Here is a 22,394-nt window from a genome sequence, read left to right as displayed (position 1 = left end):
AATTAACCCACACTAATTAGGCTTAATGTCCTCGGGTGCCTTTTGTCGCTGCTTTTGTGCGACCCAAAACAACTGAGAGCGAGTGTTTCAGGAACTGTTTTTGTGCGCGATTCGTAACCTACCGCCGCGGCGTACAGTTGAAAGCCTCTTTCTTTCGACTGCTGACTGGCCGCGTCTTATTTGATCGGATGCAGGGTCCAAAAGCCAACACTCAACGACGGCGCATTACCGGTCGCAAAATGTTCTTATCAGTAAAAAGCCGTAATTTGTTGGTTAACTTTATGGCACTTTTTGCCCCTGCCACACAAGTGGGTCAATGAATTTGGTCGACAACGGAGTTAGTGTAGAACCACAAAATTTCTTGACTTTGCGGAATATTTAAAATGGTATCTTTATTTTTCAAGCACTGTTTAACGTTTTAAGAACAATCGTAACTCATAAGACGGTTACGAAGGGAAAAGAATAATGTGTGTTCTCAAAGAAGACCGATCAACATAATTATGGTCAAAAACTTTAACTTTAAAACTTTAAATTTGAATTCTAAGCCCGAATAGAAAAATTATTATATGTTGATATGCTGTTTTACGAGCGAATTTTTAACATTGTCTTTGTGGTTAAAATATCAAAATTGATTGCTGATCGACGTTGAGAGCTTGCTGGTCACATCTTCACTTTTATTGCAACTGCAAAATAATCTGCGGTACAGTGTCGTTGAATGCATTCCAGGTGCTCTCCTTACGGCACATTTCGTCTACTGGGTTGTCCATACTCTAGGGTGGCATCTTGCCTCGCGTAGCGGCAAATCTTGGACACAGAAGACCACGTGCGGTGGTATTTCTGTTTCAAGAGAAACTGGTTCAAGCAAAAACCGACTTCTCCATGTTTCATGATCAACAAGATCGTCAGACCCGGTATGAGTCGGTGCGTTCACATACCGTTTTTGGGCGTATCCCAGCCTTGTTGTCATTTGACCAACGACTCCTCGCCCGCCAGTTTCTGAGTGCCTCTGCTTCCGACGATGTTGTTCTATACGCATTGGCGATTCCTCACAACCATGAGCCGGAACGCACTATTCTGTTTCGCGCGATTCCGCTTGGATCGTTCTGCTGGGATTCAGGCTGGACCATCATACCGCAGTATCGAACAGAACCACAGAATCCCGATGACTAAGTTAAGCGGGTCATAATTGCACAAATATTTTACTTTTATATTTATACATTTATACACTTATTTATACATGCATCTCGACTCGATCCGACCTCGTCGATAATCATGCCGGACAATAACCATGCATCAAATGCGTTCTGGTGCAAAATGTACTACGAATGTGCTCTCGTACAAAATACGTGCGATTCGGAATAACAGCATCTGCGGTAGAAACTAAGTTTAGGAATGTTTTAAATGCTTTTTATCAGCTACGAATATAGTTTGCGTCAATAATCCCAGTCGTCTCAGAAGGCGCAAATCACTTTCGATCTGGTCGAGCCATCTTGTGCCAGTGGGGTTGTTGAAGAGTCGCACTATCGTCTGGCATCCTTATGACGTTTCTGACCGACCATAGTCTATCGACTTTTGGAACCTCTTCAAGCAGTGCACGTGGTTCATACGCCTTCACCACTCTCTACTTTCAGTTTATACTCCGCCAAATGTCGTCTGTAGTACTTACCGGTCGAACACGGCAAGGACGCATACGTCCTCCGTGAGCAACGTCACGGCGTCACTGATCTAATAAGGATTTTGTATATCAGCTTCGTATGGCGAGGTATGCTTCTTGATCGTAGCGTTTTACGAAGGGTAAAGTAGGTTCGATTTCTCGATTGAATGCACCACTGGATTACCTTACTTGTGTTGTTGTTGTTTCCCTTGTGCCTCTTCCTTTCATGTAATCTTCGCCCCTCCCTTTTCTATTCCAATGCCCCTAAACTCCGGTTTCTCTAGTGTAGATTGCCTTCGCCGTCGCAAACTTCATTGTTATGATATCAAAGTCATCTGCAAGCTTAGGAGTTGGCTACTCTTGGTGAAAATCGTGGCTCTCGTTTCGATGACGCTCGTCGGATCATCGCCTCAAGAGCAATGTTGAACAGCATGCAGGACAAGCCGTCATCTTGTCCCAACCCTCGCTGTGTCTCGAAGAGACTCAAGAGTGTCCCCAAGATGCGCACGAAACCATGTTCGTGAATTATCTGCCATAGCTGGTCTCGATCAACTGTATCGTATGCTGCTTTGAAATCAATAAAGATGTTATGCGTGTGCACGTTGTACTTCCGACATATCGCAAGATCTATTAGATGAGAGTTGCATCACTTTTTCTATTAGCACAGGAGTTGACTCACTTCAAATAATTTTGACGTAGGACTACGTCTTACTTTCATAGGGTGGCATGCTACGAAAACAAAAATGACCGTGACACGAGAAAGTGATAGAATTGGAACGGTAATAGCTCAGTCAATTCTAAACGGAATTTGCTGGATTACATACCAATCGATTCACAAAAAGTTTGCCTATTCTGTGTTTTTCACTAAAATTAACTTATCAAGGTGCAAAGGTATCACGGAAATTAATTAAAATTGTTCATTTACGTTTGTGTCTAATATAGAAATCAGTTTTCAGTTATTCAATTCGAGTTTGGTTTTGAATTTCGTATATATTTTTTGAAGCTCGATCCATTCCGTCAATTTTTCAATACAATTGTAATGTTTTGTTGTTTTACATTTTACATTTTATTATTAAGAAATATATCATCAGGTGAGTATTAGTTCAACCGACTGCTTTATTCTTAATCAAGTTTGAAGGTGCTGTAGTCTTTACGTAAAATATCTATTACTTTCTGTATTTTGTTCAATGCAAAGACAATTTTTTCATCGGTTAATGTACAAGTATTTCTAAGGTGAAAACTTGTCACAAAGGCAAAAAACCGATGGTTGATTCGATTACTAAGGTCTTTTAGAAAATAGTTGAGTTATGAGTGGATAAAACATATCCACTCTTCGATAAGTAATCATTTACTTTTCGTATCATAAAGTGCACTCCAAGAACGCAGTAAAATCATATTTATAAGTAACAGCTTTGCAAAGTCCTCCGTCAACAAGCGGTAGGGTCTCTGATGCAACCTTCCACTTTTTTTTCTTCTTAATAACGCAAAAGACAAATTGATTCAATTTTTGAAATTAAATATGAAAATAAATTTCTTCATCAAGGACAAACATCATTATGTTTCTAACGTTTATTCCTTCAAATAGGCTGAGTTTACCGAATAAAAACAGAAAAATACGGAATGAAGCATTTCTAAACCTTTGATATTTCTACCAAATATACAGAGTAGCTTGATGCAAATATTTCAGGGGGTGATAGAGGACCTACTTTGACGAAAAAATTCTTCTACACATATAGTCAAATCTTTATCGTTACAGATTTGTTAAACATTGTCAGTTTTTGGTTCTGATTACCTTAAACTAGGTTAAGTACAAAAGTATGCTAAAAGCAAAGCAAAGCCTAGGTGCTACTTTCCGTTATCGAAACTCTACTTTCTGTTTTTATTCGACAGACTTCGCAGCCAGCTGTTAGAGTGCAGGATAATTGCAGGACCAGTTGCTACGATCATATTGACTCTAACAGCCTCTCCCAGTCGGGATTCGAACATAAGTGTGCTAGCTAGCTCAATTCGATTACATTCATTCGAAAACTGAGAAAATTTTGGAATGCAAATTGTCCTTAAATCTTCTACTTCATAAAATTTAGTAACTTTTCAGAAGTAAAAAGCTTTGAAAGAAGTGTTTCTCGAGCCGTTTGCCACTATCAATTCAACAGTATAAACAACTAGCTGTAATCTGCGCGTGTCGCCTCGCGTCTAATTGAGAGCAAATTGGAGGTACGCTATGTAACTCTATGAGGTGCAATTACATTACTTTTGCTCGTCTTGAATGCAATGTGGTATGATTGGTTTGAGTCTTTGCCTAATGTGGGCGATTATTACCACGAAAATACATATCGCGCCCCTCGTTTTGGCTACAGACAAGGCTCTTCTATATACATAGATAGATGTTTGAGGGTTCGCCTTTACTTTTCCTGGCATAATCCTGCAGAATTCAAGCCCCTTAGATTTATCCACAGGCAGCACCTAAAGTTCGGAAAGGATGCATTTCTACCTGGTCCGCACGCTCTATAGCTTCCAGTGTGATACGGGGTTATGGCGCAACTTGGCTTATGCTCGTCTTGGGATCATTTCCCACAATCTACTATAGTCGGAAAATGGCGATTTTTGGCTAAAACTATTTTTTGGTTTGAAATTAATTCTAGATTATATTTATTACAAATAAAATGTTTTAAACTCATAAGAACTCATATTTAGGGTAATTTAGGGAAAAATGATCAAATGCTCCCGATATAAATATTTGCTTAGCAAAAAATAAAACTATCGTTCTTTCCCGAGTTCTCTCATTTTCTCTTTGAAATTCTCTACAGATACTAAATAAATTTAGTAACATGGATAACCAAATTTGTTGAAAATATACTTACAATATTAAAGGTTGGCTAAAAATATGACTATTTTAAAATTAGTAGTTTTCGAAAAACGTCAAATTATAGCAAACTTTTAAATCGTGTTTTGATATAACACAATTAGAGCTTTCTGGCGCACTATAAGAAACTGCGGCGACAAGAAACGACAAGAGTTGTTTTTTTTATTAAAGACTAGCTGACCCGACAAACTTCGTATTGCCACAAATTAACCTGTGTTGTACATAAATCATGAATCTCGGATGATCTTTGTCACTTCTCGAGTTTTGCAAGCCCCCCAGTGGGCGGCGCTTCCGACGGCGGGTCACCGGCAACACTCGCGACCGGCTCGTCCTGAATGATCTAGTGTTACTATAGATAGTTTTTGTGGTCTTGTTATTGATTAATGTTTTATGGAAGAGTCTCGAATTTCTCGAGTTGGATTAGTTTTTGAGTTTCGCAAAAATTTCTGTTTTATTTGTATGAGAGTCCATATCCCCCTACCACAGGGGTGAGAGGTCTCTAACTATCATAAAATAAATTCAAGACTCAAAAATCTCCTACATGCTAAATTTGGTTCCATTTGCTTGATTAGTACTCAAATTATAAGGAAATTTGTATTTCATTTGTATGGGAGCCCACCCTCTTAAAAGGGAAAGGGGTCGTAATACACCACATAAAAAAAATTCTGCCATCTAAAACTCTCACATGCCAAATTTGGTTCCATTTGCTTGATTAGTTCTAAAGTTATGAGCAAATTTGTATTTCGTTTGAATGGGAGCCCCCCCCCCCTCCTAAAAAGGTAAGAAGTCCTAATTCATCATGGGAAAAATGGTTGCCTCCAAAAACACCCACATGCCAAATATGGTTCCATTTGCTTGATTAGTTCTCGAATTATGAGAAAATTTGTATTTCATTTGTGTAGAAGCCCCCCCTCTTGAAGTGTGGAAGGATCCTAATTCGCCGTAGAAAATATTTTTGCCTCCAAAAACCTCCACATGCCGAATTTGGTTCTATTTGCTTGATTAGTTCTCGAGTTATGGGGAAATTTGTATTTCATTTGTATTGGAGCCCCCCCTCCTAATGTGGGAAGAGGTCCTAATTCATCACAGAAAAAATTCTTGCCTCCAAAAACACCTACACGCCAAATTTGGTTCCATTTGCTGGATTAGTTCTCGAGTTATGAGGAAATTTGTATTTCGTTTGTATAGGACCCCCCCTCCTAAAGTGGGGAGGGGTCCCAATTCATCATTGAAAAAAAAAATTGTCTCCAAAAACACACACATGTCAAATTTGGTTCAATTCGCTTGATTAGTTCTCGAGTTATGAGGAAATTTGTATGGAAGTCCCCCCTCTTAAAGGGGAGAGGAGTTATAATTCCTCTTATAAAGAGGGGAGGGGTCTCAATTCACCAGAGAATAAATTCTTGTCACCAAAAAAAACACCCACATGCCAAATGTTGTTCTATTTGCTTGATTAGTTCTCGAGTTAGGAGGAAATTTGTATTTCATTTGTACAGGAGCCCCCCCTCTTAGAGTGGGGAGGGGTCCTAATTCACCGTAGAAAATTTTCTTGCCCTCGAAAACCTTCACGTGCCAAAGTTAGTTCCATTTGCTTGATTAGTTCTCGAGTTATGAGGAAATTTGTATGGAAGTCCCCCCTCTTAAAGGGGAGAGGAGTTATAATTCCTCTTATAAAGAGGGGAGGGGTCTCAATTCACCATAGAATAAATTCTTGTCACCAAAAAAAACACCCACATGCCAAATGTTGTTCTATTTGCTTGATTAGTTCTCGAGTTAGGAGGAAATTTGTATTTCATTTGTACAGGAGCCCCCCCTCTTAGAGTGGGGAGGGGTCCTAATTCACCGTAGAAAATTTTCTTGCCCTCGAAAACCTTCACATGCCAAAGTTGGTTCCATTTGCTTGATTAGTTCTCGAGTTATGAGGAAATTTGTATGGAAGCCCCCCCTCTTAAAGGGGAGAGGAGTTACAATTCCCCTTATAAAGAGGGAGGGGTCTCAATTTACCATAGAATAAATTCTTGTCACCGAAAACACCCACATGCCAAATTTGGTTCTAGTTGCTTGATTAGTTCTCGAGTTATGAGGAAATTTGTTTTCATTTGTATAGGAGCCCCCCCTCCTAAAGTGGGGAGAGGTTCTTATTCATCATAGAAAACATTCTTGCCTCCAAAAATACCTACATGCCAAATTTGGTTCCATTTGCTGGATTAGCTCTCGAGTTATAAGGAAATTTGTATTTCGTTTGTATAGGAGCCCCCCCCTCTTAAAGTGGGGAGGGGTCCCAATTCATCATAGAAAAAAACTTTGTCTTCAAAAACACACACATGCCAAATTTGGTTCCATTTGCTTGATTAGTTCTCGAGTTATGAGGAAATTGGTATTTCATTTGTACAGGAGCCTCCCCTCTTAAAGTGAGGAGGGGTCCTAATTCAACATAGAAAATTTTCTTGCCCTCGAAAACCTTCACATGCCAAATTTGGTTCCATTTGCTTGATTAGTTCTCGAGTTATGAGGAAATTTGTATGGAAACCCCCCCTCTTAAAGGGGAGAGGAGTTATAATTCCCCTTATAAAGAGGGGAGGGGTCTCAAATTACCCTAGAATAAATTCTTGTCACCGAAAACACCCACATGCCAAATTTGGTTCTATTTGCTTGATTAGTTCTCGAGTTATGCAGAAATTTGTGTTTCATTTGTATGGGAGCCCCCCCTCTTAGTGGGGGGAGGGGTCTCTAACCATCACTAAAACCTTTCCTGGCCCCAAAAACCTCTACTTGCAAATTTTCACGCCGATTGGTTCAGTAGTTTTTGATTCTATAAGGAACACAGGACAGACAGACAGAAATCCATTTTTATAGGTATAGATTACTGAAATTTTATTTTTATTATAAGTAGCCGTGCGCCGTGGTCGTTGATTTTAAATTTGTTTTTATTTCATTTTTAATAGGGTTAGATATCAGTTTTAAAATGATATACAGTAATGTTCCGATTTTGTCAGCCCCATGTTGAATTTTGGGCTGAAGAAATGGGGAAACGGATAAGATCGGGAATTTTTTTTCAAAATTCAAGACTTCTACTAAAAATTAAATTTTAACCTTCAATTGGTCAACCGAAAGCTCAACGAACCGGGCACAGCACACACTGGTCCAGAACCTTTTTTGGTACGCTTTAGCTTTGAGAAGGAAAACTTGGTTCTAGGTTTATGGAATCTTTGGAAGAGTTTCTTAAAATTAAAAGTTCTATCGTCCTGCGGAATTAAAATTTTGAATAATCCCCCTAAAAGTGCCATAAAAATTTTCAAATTTTTTTTTTAAATTTCTTCAGTTTCATTATAACACATTGATGTGTTCTGCAAAGTTTTACAGCATATTATTACAAGAAATTTTGCTGAAGACAGTAACCTTCTATCTCTTCAGCGAAGATAGAAAAATCCTATTAAAAATCTTTAAAATCAGTTTTTCTGTTTTAGCAGTTTTTGTAGTTGTTATATGATTCGTTCCTGTTTTACAAAGTTGTTCAAATAGTAAAAATACACAACATTGCTGAAGTCTACCTCTATCTATGCATGTTTAGGAACAATAGAACTTTTACTATAAAAATCTCTAATTTTGACCCCTAATTACTTGCAAGAAGGGATCATTTTATTTAAAAACTCCTTAGAAAATCAGAATAGTTTCAAGCAGGCTGAAAAGTTTTCTAAATTTTGTATTTATCCTTAAGGTGAACATTGTGTAGTATAATTTTAGTGGAATAAAACGGAAAACCTTCCTAACTTAACTCGTATTTATAAATCGTGTTTAAAAGCTCAAAAGTTAAGCAAAATTTATAGGTTGACAAAATCGGGATAAAAAGCTGATAAAATCGGGGGTAGACAAAATCGGGAGCTGACAATATCGGAACATTACTGTATAACAATAATATTTACATCCGTGATAACTATTTAATTTTCTTTACTTTTTTAAAATGACTTATTTTTCAAAATTTTGAAATGGGCAATTTTGACGGCTTGTTTCTACATGATATTTTTTTTATCAAAATTTTATTTGCAAATCATAAAAATATAGACAATTTACTACAAAACCGCATTTAAGGATGTGCTAAAATGTGAAATTTTATTTTCGGTAATTTTGGCCGCTACTTTATATGGAGTCCTTCTTATGTGCAATCCACAATATTACATGGTCAATCGCTGGCGCCACTTGTTTATGCCGTTCTCCTCGAAACCTCGTTGAAAAAAAAATCCTTCTCGGAAGGGACGATGCGTTATCGTAAAAGTTCCTGAAATCATTGTGTAACAAAACGATGTCGTTGCTTTACAAATAGCGACGTTATAGTAAAGCTGAATGTCCGCGCGTTCTTTCGGAGAATACATTTTGATGTTACAATCGATTTCAGAAACGCCATAGAGAAACACGAGAAGTCTGTTTCGTTGTTGTTTTCCTTACGTCTCAGACCGTGTCTGTCGCACGCGGTGATCTAGTGTGCTATGCATGCTGTATGGATTCGTGCAGATTTCAGATTTAAACTGCAACGAAACTAAACGAGATGGGCATTTCTGGTTAAAGAATGAATTGTAGAAGGTTACCAGAGCTTTAAAGCGTTGACAAAACCAGTCAACTTTATCACACTTTTTTTAGGAGAAATTGGATGAAAATCGAAAATTTTTAATAACTCTATAATGATTGCAATTTGGCCATTTGCGTAGAAAGATGTTTTTCGTCAAATGTTGTCCTCTATCACGTTTGAAATATTTGCACTAAGTTACCTAACACCCTGTAGTTCCACCATATTTCTGTTATAAACCTAATGTGCGAATCTAACCGGAAGAACATGTCATATTGATCACTTGCATTGCAAGATTTCCTTGACCGCATACGACTGTTATTCTGCTACACGCTGTTCCTTCAATTCATCGAGAAACTTCCCTAAACTTTCTTCAGTCAGCAATAATAATAATCCTGTTTACCCTGCGTTGGTGAAATGACCATGCAGAAAGACACGCTGGCACCCGATGCTTAGTGGGCACTTTTATTGCACATGGCAGCAAATACACTGGCACACCACCGCACCGCGTACCGTCCGTAGCCACACGGAACAGCACAGCCAGCGTCATGTCATCAAAAGTTTGACAACCCGCAGTAATAAATTTATAATTTAGCCATTTCCCGGTTTCTTCCATCCTTGATAGCACTTCCTTTCGCTGTCGGCTCCGACAGCTTATGGACCACGAACGAACAAAAGAGTAAGACAAAGAAGAAACATCCAAGCCTTGCATCACGTTTATGACGCAAGTGGAAGTTTCCTTGCCTTTTCCCCTACCCCACCTCGCTGGGGGATCCCTTCGGATTGCTTTTCCGATTTCTGATGCTGTTTGCTGCTCATTGAGTCGGAAACACCGGAAGGGGACACTGTGACGGCAGAGTGTCATAGCACAGCGAACGAAAGTTGCTGTATTTGTTTTACGCGTGAAAGGAAAATTTTCAGTCGAAAAGTACGTGTAGCGAGCGATAGCACATTGCAGCGGAAATGAGACTTCCCCCAACTCCGATTTTCGATTTTTCTGCTTCCAAAGGATGAAGGAGACGGCGCCACCCAGTCACCGCGTTGATTGTCGACTTCCGTGCCTGGTGTGCCGAGCGTGAGCTGTTTTTCATCAAAAACAAAGGAAAAAGTAATTTCGGTAGAAACTTTTACTGAGCGGTTCTTGATTGAGGATGTTGTTTCGGTTTGATTGAAGCGTGGAACGAGACGGCGAAGGCGTAATTCGTATCGTTACAAAGTGTACGAACAATAATTTCAGCAAAAGATACAAACCCGACAGACGGCGCAGATTCCCGGTGGAATGATATCTTCTTTTTTCCAATATCAGCTTGGAGAGGTTGATCTTTTGACTTCTAAAAGATTATAGGAAGAGCTCGTACTCGTACTTCCTTGATAAGCATTTTCCCTAGCTCCTCGCTGTTAAGTGAGCAAAACCGCCGGCGTAATGTGAAGTGGACGAACGTGAGTTTTATTATCGTTTCTCGTTACTGTTACAACACAACCGCCGTTGACGTTGAATGGAACATGGAACAGGTTGTTATGTTTTCAAGTATCACTCAATTAATTTTGCTACTTTTTTATTCACTCCATCGAACACTTTCCTGCGGCGATGTGAGCCAACGACCTACGATCTGAAAGGTGGCGCCAGTCTGGGACTCTGCTGAAGTACGCATACACATACACACACATGCAAATTTTCCACACTATAGACAGGATGGGAAACTTTCTCACCCCACTTGTGCCCTGTCTAAGTGGAACGTGATTTTTCGTAATTTTCCCCAGCAAGCTTCATCGCCCGTGGCTTTATGACCATACGCGTGCAGTCGTTGCTTTTCCGTTGTGCTCTGTTATGAAATTTGAACATCGCCGGAGCTTCAATTAAAGCGACGGTTTAAATTTCAGTCAGCTAGCATTTTTCCAGTAATCTTCTTTCCTTGCGGTCTGGATTACAGACGGTAGATAATCTACAGACGCGCAAAGAGAAAAATTACCAATTCGGCAACACTTTTTTTTGTTTATTTTATTTAAACAGTTTTGGCAACCAGTCAGAATTGGATCAATCTCCCTATAATCAGCAGTAAGTTGCGTGAATCGCGAGGTATGTTCCATGGAACTTCGCGAATTGCGACGCATATTTTGCAAATTGAACAAGCCAATTGAATTTTTCAAAGCATTATATGATATATCGAGTGTAACTAATCCATATGTTGTTAGTAGATCAATAGTTCAAGTTTTAATATTTCAGGTAGATTACAAAACTTAGTCTTCCCTGCCTATAGGAAACACAAGTTTGTTTACTTTGCTCATTTGGTGTCTCGATTTGACGGTTCGATTGGTGTTTTATGCCACGCTCTTTGCGCGTCTGTAGATTATCGACCGTCTGTAGTCTGGATCATGTTCGCCAACTGCTAACGATGATAGAGAAATTCGTTATGACATCAACCTTGAGCAAGAAAATCACGACACAGTCATAAATTTATTCCTCCGACCACCGTCGTTTTTTTGGCCCAATTTTCCTGATACCTACACCATAAAAAACCAGATGTAGGTGCTTCGGGTGGTGTAAGGATGAAGAGAACGATGCCAAATCAAGATCGTTATTCTCGCGTTCATCTTTCTGTGCTACGCGGCCGGCGATGCATGACTGGAATAAGAAAATATCCTGCTGGAATTAGGTTGGGGCCCCTCGTGGTCTGTTTTGCATCAAATTCTTGCGTCTATTGGGTGCCACAACTGAACAATCCGACATGATTTACGGACAAGATATTCACTAGCTGCGTTCAAGAGGGGTTGGTTAATTGGTTTGACAGGTGGTCGACCACGTGGTTTACTAAGCGGCTCGAATTCGTGGGCGGTAAATTTCTTTGAGTATCATTTTATGCTTTGTTATATCAAAATGTAGGTATAAAAACTGGTCAAAAATACGAAATCCGTCCCAGGACCGGTGGACCAAATGTCATCTACTGATTAGCTATGGTCAACGAATAGAGCCGTGTCTGCTTGTTTACGGTGACCTTCCAGTTGAACCATTGAAATGTGCTGGACGCTTAATCCAATTTTGGCTTTCCGTATGGGTGGTAGCTGGGAACAGCTAGTTCAAAACGGGAAGCAAACGGGAGCAAAAGCAACCAATTGCAGGCCAAAAAGTAAAGTTATCGCAACACAGTCAATTAAAACTCATCTAGCAAGTGGGTGTTTTAATCCTCCTTCTACAAAACTAGTGACCTTTGACGTTCGATTCGGAGAAGAGTAAATTGATCGGACGTCCGGCATACCCGGGAGTCTCTCGCTTAAGCGAGCTAAGTCAATACGGCATTAGGACCGACTTGACGCACAGCTGTCAATGATAATCCAGTGACAGGTCTTATTGGTTGTGTAAAAATAACAAGTGAAGTTCAGTTTGCTTTTCATAAAATATTTTTGCTTCAATGTTAGTATAGCTTTTATTAGTTTCGTGATAATGTTTTGTTAATTTTTTCCGTTAGTTTTACTGAATTTATCTCTGCTATGTTACGATGTCTTATATTGTAGACTTTACTCAATGTAGCTATTGTCTTAAGATAATTAAGTTAAAGTCGATGCAATCATAAAAATCTATTAAAAAATGAACCAAAATTTAAAGCTATTTAAACATATTCGAAATACAATATAACCAAAGAGACATAAAACTGAGATACACTTGTCAAACAGCAAATTAAAATTTCATAGCAATACTTCAAAAAGTTCCAATTTTATAAGCTTTCGATGCACGCAATTTTTTTTATAAAACTTAATTGATTAAAACCAGCAAAAAGGCAAAAATATTAATTTTTTGTTTCTATCTGCGATACCAGATCAAATCTCGAGTTATCTGGAAAACGTCTTAAAAACAAGAAATCAAAATACAAATGTTCATACACAGTAATAAACGACAAAAACGAAGAGTGATAAACTGGTTACTCTGTGATTATAAAACAAACAAACGTAGCAGCCAGAATGTATCACGACAACATAATAAGAGGATAAACAAATGTTGCCTCACTGGTATGAACAAGATAACTGTCGATGAGAATTGATGAGAATATATTTTGACACCCACTCGCTCTCACAAGCGCTTGTTTTGGTATTGCAGATATACAATAAGATATATAGTTCTCACAGGTCAGATGGTTAAAGATCAGTAACTTGGTTTATCAGTAACTTGAACAAAAGAGATAAACAGCAAAAAACTTAAGAAAATGACTATCCATGTATCCATGATAAACAGCTACGAGATCCTGGTGTTGTCCTGACTTTCATGCAATAGTGACAAATTTTCATTCATGATTCGTGATTTTTGATTCCCTGCTTAGAAATAATAGTTGATTGCGAATTTGTTAATTTCCTAAATCTTTAAAAGTTTTGTTAAAATACACTTGAACCACTCTAGGAATACTATAAAACTCCTCCATTTCATTTTTCTACCAAGCCTACCTCTCCACTATATTAAAAAATTAAAAAAAAGGCTCAAGGGTTTAAACACTGACGAATTGACATGACACATAGAATAAAATCCTTTAAAAACCATCGTCCTACACATTTGGCTTGCACACTAGCACCCTCAGTTATGCATGTTGCGGAGTAGCTTGTATTTGTAGGGTTTTATGCTGCAGGGTTATTACATTTGTATAGTTTTATACTGAAAACTCGAAGCAACACTCAAGCGCCGCGGTGTGGCCATGTTGCGAAACATGGTATTTTGAAAAATGAGTAGTTTTTGATTGGACGATGGAATTAACAAGAGTGTATCGTCTGTTTGTCTGTGCTAGCACCCTCTGTTATGCATGTTGCGGAGTAGCTTGCATTTGCATGGTTTTAGTTTTATATTTTTTATGGCTTTATACTGAAAACTCGAAGCAACACTCAAGCGCCGCGGTGTGGTCATGTTGCGAAACTCACTTTTTCGAAAAATGAGTGGTTTTTGAATGGACGATGCGAGTGTTTCGTCTGTTTGTCTGTGGTTTAACCCTCCGTTACTCGCGCTGTTGTATTTTGTACAACGCCTGTGAAGCGTTAACTTTATCTCGGGATTCCTTCTTCTTCTTCAGCAGCATAGAGCCGGGGAGGCTCGTGCTGTTTCAAGCACTCGTCTCCATTCAACTCGGTCTTAGGCCACTCGTCGCCAATTTCCTAGTCGTCTCAGAAGTCGTAAATCGCTTTCGACCTGGTCGAGCCATCGTGCACGTTGGACCCCCTTGTTCCTGGTGCCGGTGGGGTTGTTGAAGAGGACTATTTTCGTCGCACTGTCGTCCGGCATCCTTACGACGTGTCCGGCCCACCGTAGCCTGCTAACTTTCGCTAGATGTACGATGGGAGTCTCCCCAAGTAGTACCTGTAGCTCGTGATTCATACGCCTCTCTCCGCTTTCAGTTTGTACTCCGCCAAATATCGTTCATAGCACTTTCCGCTCGAACACGGCAAGGGCGCGTACGTCCTCCGTGAGCAGCGTCACGGCTTCAAGTCCACAAAGAACTACCGGTCTAAAAAGAGTTTTGTACATTGTTCGTAGCGTTTTACGAAGGGCAAAGTAGGCCCGATTTCCCGTTTGGATGCGCCGCTAGATCTCCTTACTAGTGTTGTTGTCCGCGGTCACCAGCGATCCCAAATACACGAACTCCTCTACCACTTCTAGTTCGTCGCCGTCAACGGTTACCGTCCGTGGGAGGCGCGCGTTTGTTTCCTTTGAGCCTCTTCCTTTAATGTATTTGGTCTTCGACGCATTTATTTTTAGCCCAATTCTCCTGGACTCCGCTTCCAGTCTGGCGAAGATTGCCTCCGCCGTCCCAAAGTTCCTGACTATGATATCGAAGTCATCTGCAAAGTCTAGAAGTAGGCTACCCTTGGTAAAAATCGTGCCTCTCGTTTCGATGCCCGCTCGTCGGATCACACCCTCAAGAGCGACGTTGAACAGCATGCTGGATAAACCGTCACCTTGTCTCAACCCTCGCCGCGTCTCGAAGGAACTCGAGAGTGTCCCAGAGATGCGTACGAAACACATCACTCGACCCAATGTAGCTCTGATCAGTCGCGTCAGTTTGTCCGGAAAACCGTGTTCGTTCATTATCTGTCATAGCTTGTCTCGATCGACTGTATCGTATGCTGCTTTGAAATCAATAAAGATGTGATGCGTGGGCACGTTGTACTCCCGACATTTCTGCAAGATCTGTCGGATAGTAAAAATTTGGTTCGTAGCTGCGCGAGCCCCCATGAAACCCGCCTGATAATTACCTACAAAACCTTGTGCTATCGATGACAACCGGCGTAACAGGATCTGGGAGAGTCCCTTGTAGGCGGCGTTTACCAGCGTTATACCACGATAGTTGCAGCAGTCTAGCCGATCGCCCTTTTTGTAGATGGTACAAACCACTCCTTGCATCCATTCCTCCGGTAGCTTTTCCTCCTCCCAAATCCTCGAAATAACCCAGTGTAGAGCCTTTGCTAGGGTTTCTCCGTCATGTTTATAAAGCTCTGCCGGTAGGTTGTCCTTCCCAGCGGCTTTATTGGTCTTCAGCAGCCCGATTTCTCGTTTGACTTCTTGCAGATCAGGTGCTAGGACATTACTACTCGGGATTCCAGCAGTAAAGAAAATTACTGTTTTTAATAGAGCAATTCGCAGACCAAGATATTTCAAACGGTGGAAAAAATTTCATAAGTTTTTCACCAAGTGGCATTAGTATTCGAGTGAATTCTGTTAGATTTTAGCATGCCTATAAATCGAACTTGGCACGAGTAATGAAAGGTTATAGTGGTATGTGTGTTTTATTTTTTTTTCACAAAGCTCAAAAGTTATGTGTTCTCTAAACGTCTAACAACAAAACAAAAACAAGTTTGTTTCAAGTTTCAAGGCATTTAGTTACCGAGAAAATGGTACATGAAGTTCGAAAAACAGGATTTCCCATTGCAATATTTCGGTGCATAATATTTATAATCTTTTTTGACATTTTTTGTCTATTCTTTAGCGTCTTTTTATCGAATTTTTATCGTCTTTAGTCTTTTTTCATCGTCTTTTTCTCTTTCTGTCATATTTCAGATTATTTCGTCTTTTCGTCGTTTTTCTGTCGTTTTCTTATCATATTTTCATTATCGTTTTGCCATGTTTTCGTAGCTTTTTGACCATCTGTTATCGGTTTTGGGCAGCTTCTTGCTGCTTTGCCGTCTATTTGTTTCTCATGCCAAGTCCTTTGTTTATTTATTTATTAGTAAGTATTAGTAACTAGCTGACCCGACAAACTTAGTATTGCCTCAAATTATACTGTGTTGTACATAAAACGTGAATCTCGGATGACCTTTGTCACAATCTCGAGTTTTTCAAGTTTCTGAGAAGTTCATGGGTGTTTTAATATAAAAATTTTCCTCACAGTAAAGTAGAAAACAACTTAGCCTGATAAAATAAAGCGGATAGCATTTAAATATTCGCCATCATTACAAACCATTTCGATGAATACCATTTTGCGGTACACCAATTCTCGGTTGTACATAACGCGGAATATAGAATTTCGCGAAAAACCTTACGCGGGGTGTACCATTTTACTGAAAATCTAATCGTGGAAAGTACCATTTTGCAGGGATGACCCAGCTGAAGGAAAGTAATAGAGGTCAGTAGATCTAGGAAAATAAATAAACCTAGGTAGAGGTGATCTCTACGGGGGGCTGCCCCTCCCGCAGTGGCCGGCACTTCCGACGGCAGGTCACAGGCAACACTCGCGGCCTGCGGTCGTCTCGCCCTGAATCATCTAGTGTTACTATTGATAGTTTTTGGTGGTCTTGTTATTGACTGTTTTATGAAAGAGTCTAAAATGAGTTCGATTAGTTTTTGAGTTACGCAAAAATTTCTGTTTTATTTGTATGAAAGTCCTTATCCCCCTACCACAGGGGTGAGGGGTCTCAAACCATCATAAAAAATACTCCTGCCTCCAAAACCCCCCACATGCCAAATTTGGTTCTATTTGCTTGATTAGTTCTCGAGTAATGAGGATATTTGTATTTCATTTGTATAAAAGCCCCCTCCCCCATTATTTAAGGGGGAAGGGGTCATAATTCCCCCCCTAAAGAGTGGAGGGGTCTCCATTCACCATAGAAAAAAATTGGCCTACAAAAACACCCACATGCTAAATTTGGTTCCATTTGCTTGATTAGTTCTGGAGTTATGAGGAAATTTGTATTTCATTTGTGTGGGAGCCCCCCCCCATCCTAAAAAAGTAAGAGGTCCTAATTCATCATAGAAAAAATTCTTGCTTCCAAAAACACCCACATGCCAAATATGGTTCCATTGGATTAATTAGTTTTCGAATTATGAGGAAATTCGTATTTCATATGTATAGGAGCCCCTCCCCCTCCTAAATTGGGGAGGGGTTTTTATCCACCATAGAAAAAATTCTTGTCTCCAAAAACCTTCACATGTCAAATTTTGTTCCATTTGCTTGTTTAGTTCTCTAGTTATGCAGAAATTTGTGTTTCATTTGTATGGGAGCCCCCTCTTAGTAGGGGGAAACGGTCTCTAACCAACCATCATAAAAGCCTTTCCTGGCCCCAAAAACCCCTATATGCAAATTTTCACGCCGATCGGTTCAGTAGTTTTCGATTCTACAAGGAACATACGGACAGACAGACAGACAAAAATATAGGTATAGATTTTGTTTTCCTTTCTCCGTGTTTGTCATCTTTTCATCGTCTTTTTCATCTTTTTGTCGTCGTTTCGTCATTTTTCTGACGTATATGCGGAATCTTTTTTGCTTGTTTTGTTACTTTTTTTATGCTTTTTCACATCTTTTTTTGGTGTTTTGTTTTTTTACGCTGTTTTGACAACTTTTCATTGCATGTTTAGGTTATCTCGTCGTATTTTTATCGTCTTTCCGTCAACTTTTGCTTGCACACTATCACCCTCTGTTATGCATGTTGCGAAGTAACTGATATTTGTAGAGTTTTAAACTGTAGTATTTTTACATTTGTATGGTTTTATATTCTTCCTCAAAGCAACACTCGAGCGCTGTGGTGAGGCCTTTTTTGCGAAACATACTGTTTTGACATATGAGTGTTATTTGCATGGACAACGGAATTAAGGGAAGTGTCTCGTCTGTTTGTCTCTTCTTGAATGTACCACAGTTATTAAATATTGCATAAAAAAGAGCTAAGCTAGTTAATACATATAAGACAAGGAATCCAACTATTTGGTTATAAAGAACAACCTAATTCGCTTGCATATTTCAACCGAAATTTTCTGGCAAATAACCATACCCTTTCGTTAGATAAGCTGTGTGCCTCTTCCATTAATGATTCCGGTAGAAAAAGAATGACTGGATATATTCAACAACAATCAGTACCGAGGAAGCGAAGCGATGCACCTGTCGTTCAGACCGTCGGAACCCATAAAATAAAGTTTAATCTCGTCTGAGCGCATTATCTCCATTAACGTTTAGCACAGGTCGCTGTAAATATGCCGAAATGGGAGAGCACATCCGGCGAAATATAAACACTGCAGTCCTTTTACCCTGTACTGTGCAGGTCCTCATCCTCGTATGCATGGTTACACGAGAACATTTTCCATACCATAAACATTCATTTCGTCGAAATAGCCCAGCACTCAAGGGAGATAAAGTGAAAGCGAGCGTCCGCGAAAGCGAGCGTCCGCGAAAGCGAGACTGGAAACAAATTTGAAAACATAATTAAATTTTCCGCATACTTTTAATGTTTCAAAATCATAAACCTTCGTGTACCTAGAGGTTGCGGACGGCGGAACGGAGTATGTGGTCCGCTAAATACTGCTAGGCTAGGTGGTACCTGTTCGTGTGTTTTTGTTCGCCTAAACCCTCAGGACAACAACCAACAGTCGGAGTCTGTCGAGAAGAACATCACCCCGTGTTCGATGGAAACAATGCTATCTCGTAGGGTTCCATTTTCTGAGCAGCTTGTTTGCACCGTTAAGTGAAACTAGACCGTCTCATATTTTGAAATACCGTGGCCTGATTTCAAACCAAAGAAATGACAGATTAGTGCCAGAATGTGTAAAAAGTAGCTCCAGCATTTCAAAGAAAATTAACAAATTACTGACACTGATTTGCAACACTATGGATTCATCAAGTTGAAATTAGATAAAAACAGATGCAACAACGGTAATTAACGGAACGGTTTCTCTTTAAAAACCATAAACATCTATTTAGGTACTAACTATAAACATAGTCCAGGGCTAATTTCATTCTTGAGTAGTTTCAGCTGCTCCCGTACACATCCTAGTTCGGCCAATGAATGGTTTTCATCCTTCCCTATTTAACAGCGAGCAAGCCAGCAGGAAGCGATTAAACGAACGAACGACCGCCCGTCCTAACACTGACTGTATTCTGCTTTGCATCTTCCACTGCGCCTGCCTCCAGTTAAGGGACGATTATACGAAACTTTATTACCAGTTTAATCGGCTTTGTTATGGAAGTTGAAAAAGTAGACCGTAGTTTAAACATAGTACACAACTAAATAATTGCTCTGGCTGCGAAATTGAAAGTTGATTGCGCTACGAGATCAAATCTTCACGGACTTTGGCTCGTAACTCCAGAGCAGCTCGCTCTGGAGCATTTACTTTGAAGCGTACCATTTCACATTTCTTTGATATCCATCCTTTCAGGATCTGACTTGCACTTCTATTGGTATTCAATACGACTAAATCAGACGACAGCGGCGTAGTTCGAGTTCCTGCAACTTCTTTCACATGAATTATTCAGGCCATAAAATCATTGTACGCCCGATGAATCGAATCTTTTCCATGGCCGTGACTATGGCGACGACTGACTGGCGGCAGATATAGTCGGTGATGAGAAAGTAGTGACACCAGCGATTTCGCCGGTGAGTTTTTTTCTGCCAGGTCGATCCGGGAAAAGAACGTTAGAAGAAATGAAAAAAAAAATGACATAGAGCATCATCATGCTCATCACTATCACATCATCGTCATAACCTGCTCGTTCAACCACAGTCAGCAGGCTGGCAGGCTAAAAAGAATGCTGAAGACTATCGCACCATAGTTGACCGTCCGACGTGTCGGCTGCTGGAGGAATGGCACAGAATGGGCAAAACATTGTCGTCGCCGTATTTTGCAATCCGCAATCATTCATGCGAATACAAAAGCGTTGCTGATAAGCGATGGCGCAGGCAGGTAGCAGACGGTGATGAACAAGATAGGAAACAAACTGTCGGTGAACCGTAGCCCTGTGGGAACCGCAGCGGAGTGTCCTAGATCTAAGAGGCGTTAGAGGGTAACTTTTTCAAAAATGGTTCCAGTGTTGTCAGAATGGCTGGTGCTAGTTTCATTCGGGAGAATACAGTTTCCGTTCACTTAGACTCTCATAAAATCATTTTAACCACGACAGATTGTGCATTATAATGTACATGAAAATAATAGACGATAGGCTGATTTTTGCGTAGACGGCGAAGCACTTCCAGAAACTGACTAAGTATGTTACTCCTGCCACAAAAGACGATCATTAAGACTGTCGCAGTGGCCTTTTAACCCAATGCCCTTCTGGCACACAAAAAAAAAAGTATGTTACTCAATCCCAAAATTTAAATCTGTTTGCTAGCCTAGAGTTCGCAGTTCAATAGCACCAAAGTCCGTTCTAATTAGCTTAAAGATTTTTACAACGTCGGAATGAAGAGACCGACAGCTAGGTGGCAGAGACCTGAGCATTGGTCCAAGGTTGCTGCTCTGAGGTACACTAGAGATGTTGCTGGATGCGTCGGAAAACTCGGAGTGTCACACTCAGCCTACGACGTTAGGTATGACTGTAGCCACTTACAGAACGGCGAGGAAACTCTCAATTGCTCAAGCTATGCTAGGAGAATTCCGTGATCAACTCGATCAAACGCTGCCTTAAGGTACACAGTGTACACTGCATCAATTGGCACTATTTCATTCATGGTATGCAGGCAAAACAAGATGATATCAACCAGATTTGGCGTTGGCTTTACGATCGCTCAGATACAGATCTACACTACAGAGACTATAGGTTACAGAGGTGCCGAGACACTCGAAAATCGCTAAATTTTGAACGAAAGCGGAGAGTTACCTTTATTTATGACGGTACTCTCCGTTTTGTTTCAAAATTTACCGGATTTTGAGTGTCTCGGCGCCTTTGTAATCTATAGTCCCTGCAATCTACAAGCTAGCCATCTTCTTTTTTCTTGGAGTAGATAAAAGACTGGAATTACTTCGGGCTCTTGCAAAGTTTCCCTTGTCTTCTTTGTATATACTGTTTATATAAAGGACGGCTGCAGGCTCGATAATCACTACAGGTATGGTTATAGTATCACCATGCCACCATGGCGAGGCGTTCATTAAAATGAGCTTAGAGCAAGAGAAATTGCATGTCAAGCTAGGTCTCCGCTAAAACAATTATATCGGAATTCTATTTGGTTACAGCAATAAAAAGTTGTCGATTTTGATTCGACATCCACGCACGTTCTGGTAGTAAATCAGCATCGCTTTGGTAGTGTATAGCTGTGGATCAGTCACAGATCTGAAAACGGAGTCTACATCGTCGGGAGAATTGTTATAGGAGTTATCGCCTTACTTAATCTGGAATTTTCTATCTGGAATGTTCCACACACCAACACGCAGGACAGGGACGACTGTTATTCTGCGGCTGGAATAACTGGACTGCGGGGGCAAATTTGCGGGCTATTATAATACCGAAGTCATTACATCCCGGTATAGTCTCAGATGTCGGTAGAGATACGGTCAACTATTGCTTAGAGTAGTATGCCACGTCAAGCGGGTCAAGCATGGTGGAGAGATCAGTGTGTTAAAGGACGCCTGCGTCACTGGAAACAAAGCGTGTATCTGCAGAAGTGAGGAGATAATCACACTGCTACTTGCCATGGTTTACGTTGGGCAAGCTTCATTCCCCACAACCGCACATAGGGCCGGGACGATTGATGTGCGCTGGCAGGAAGGATTTGATTATGGCAGAGGAAACAGAAATCTCCATGATACCAGAAACGTTACATCCCACCATCCGTTCCGTCGATAGCGAAGTGGCTATAGCACCACCATAGTTAGAAACTACGTTTCTGAAGATCCTATAGCTACAATGGGATCAGCATTTGTGGCTCGAGCAGCACGTTCTTCACAATCGTGTGGAAAATGGGAACAATGGGTCGTCGCAACTCGCAAGAGTAGTGTTATACGTTGAGTGATAGACGTTGAGAGTTTGATTAACGCCTAATAGTTTTTGTACCGTCAAACTTTCTAAAGAGAAGACCTTGTGGCCAGGCCTCCGTATTCACTGCAGTTTCCCGTAATTTTTTATTCTTCCCGATTTTAAACCATATGAAATTAA

General features: G+C 40.3%; 1 protein-coding gene across 1 annotated transcript in view; it reads right to left on the bottom strand.

Annotated features, from left to right (window-relative positions):
* LOC128737483 (uncharacterized) overlaps positions 1 to 22,394 on the bottom strand; it is an 88,223-nt gene that overhangs the window by 25,203 nt on the left and 40,626 nt on the right. The window lies entirely within an intron of this gene.

This window comes from Sabethes cyaneus, chromosome 2 (genome assembly GCF_943734655.1).
Source record: "Sabethes cyaneus chromosome 2, idSabCyanKW18_F2, whole genome shotgun sequence".
In the NCBI taxonomy this organism is placed as follows: Eukaryota; Metazoa; Arthropoda; class Insecta; order Diptera; family Culicidae; genus Sabethes; species Sabethes cyaneus.
This window is presented reverse-complemented; position numbering and strand designations above follow the sequence as displayed.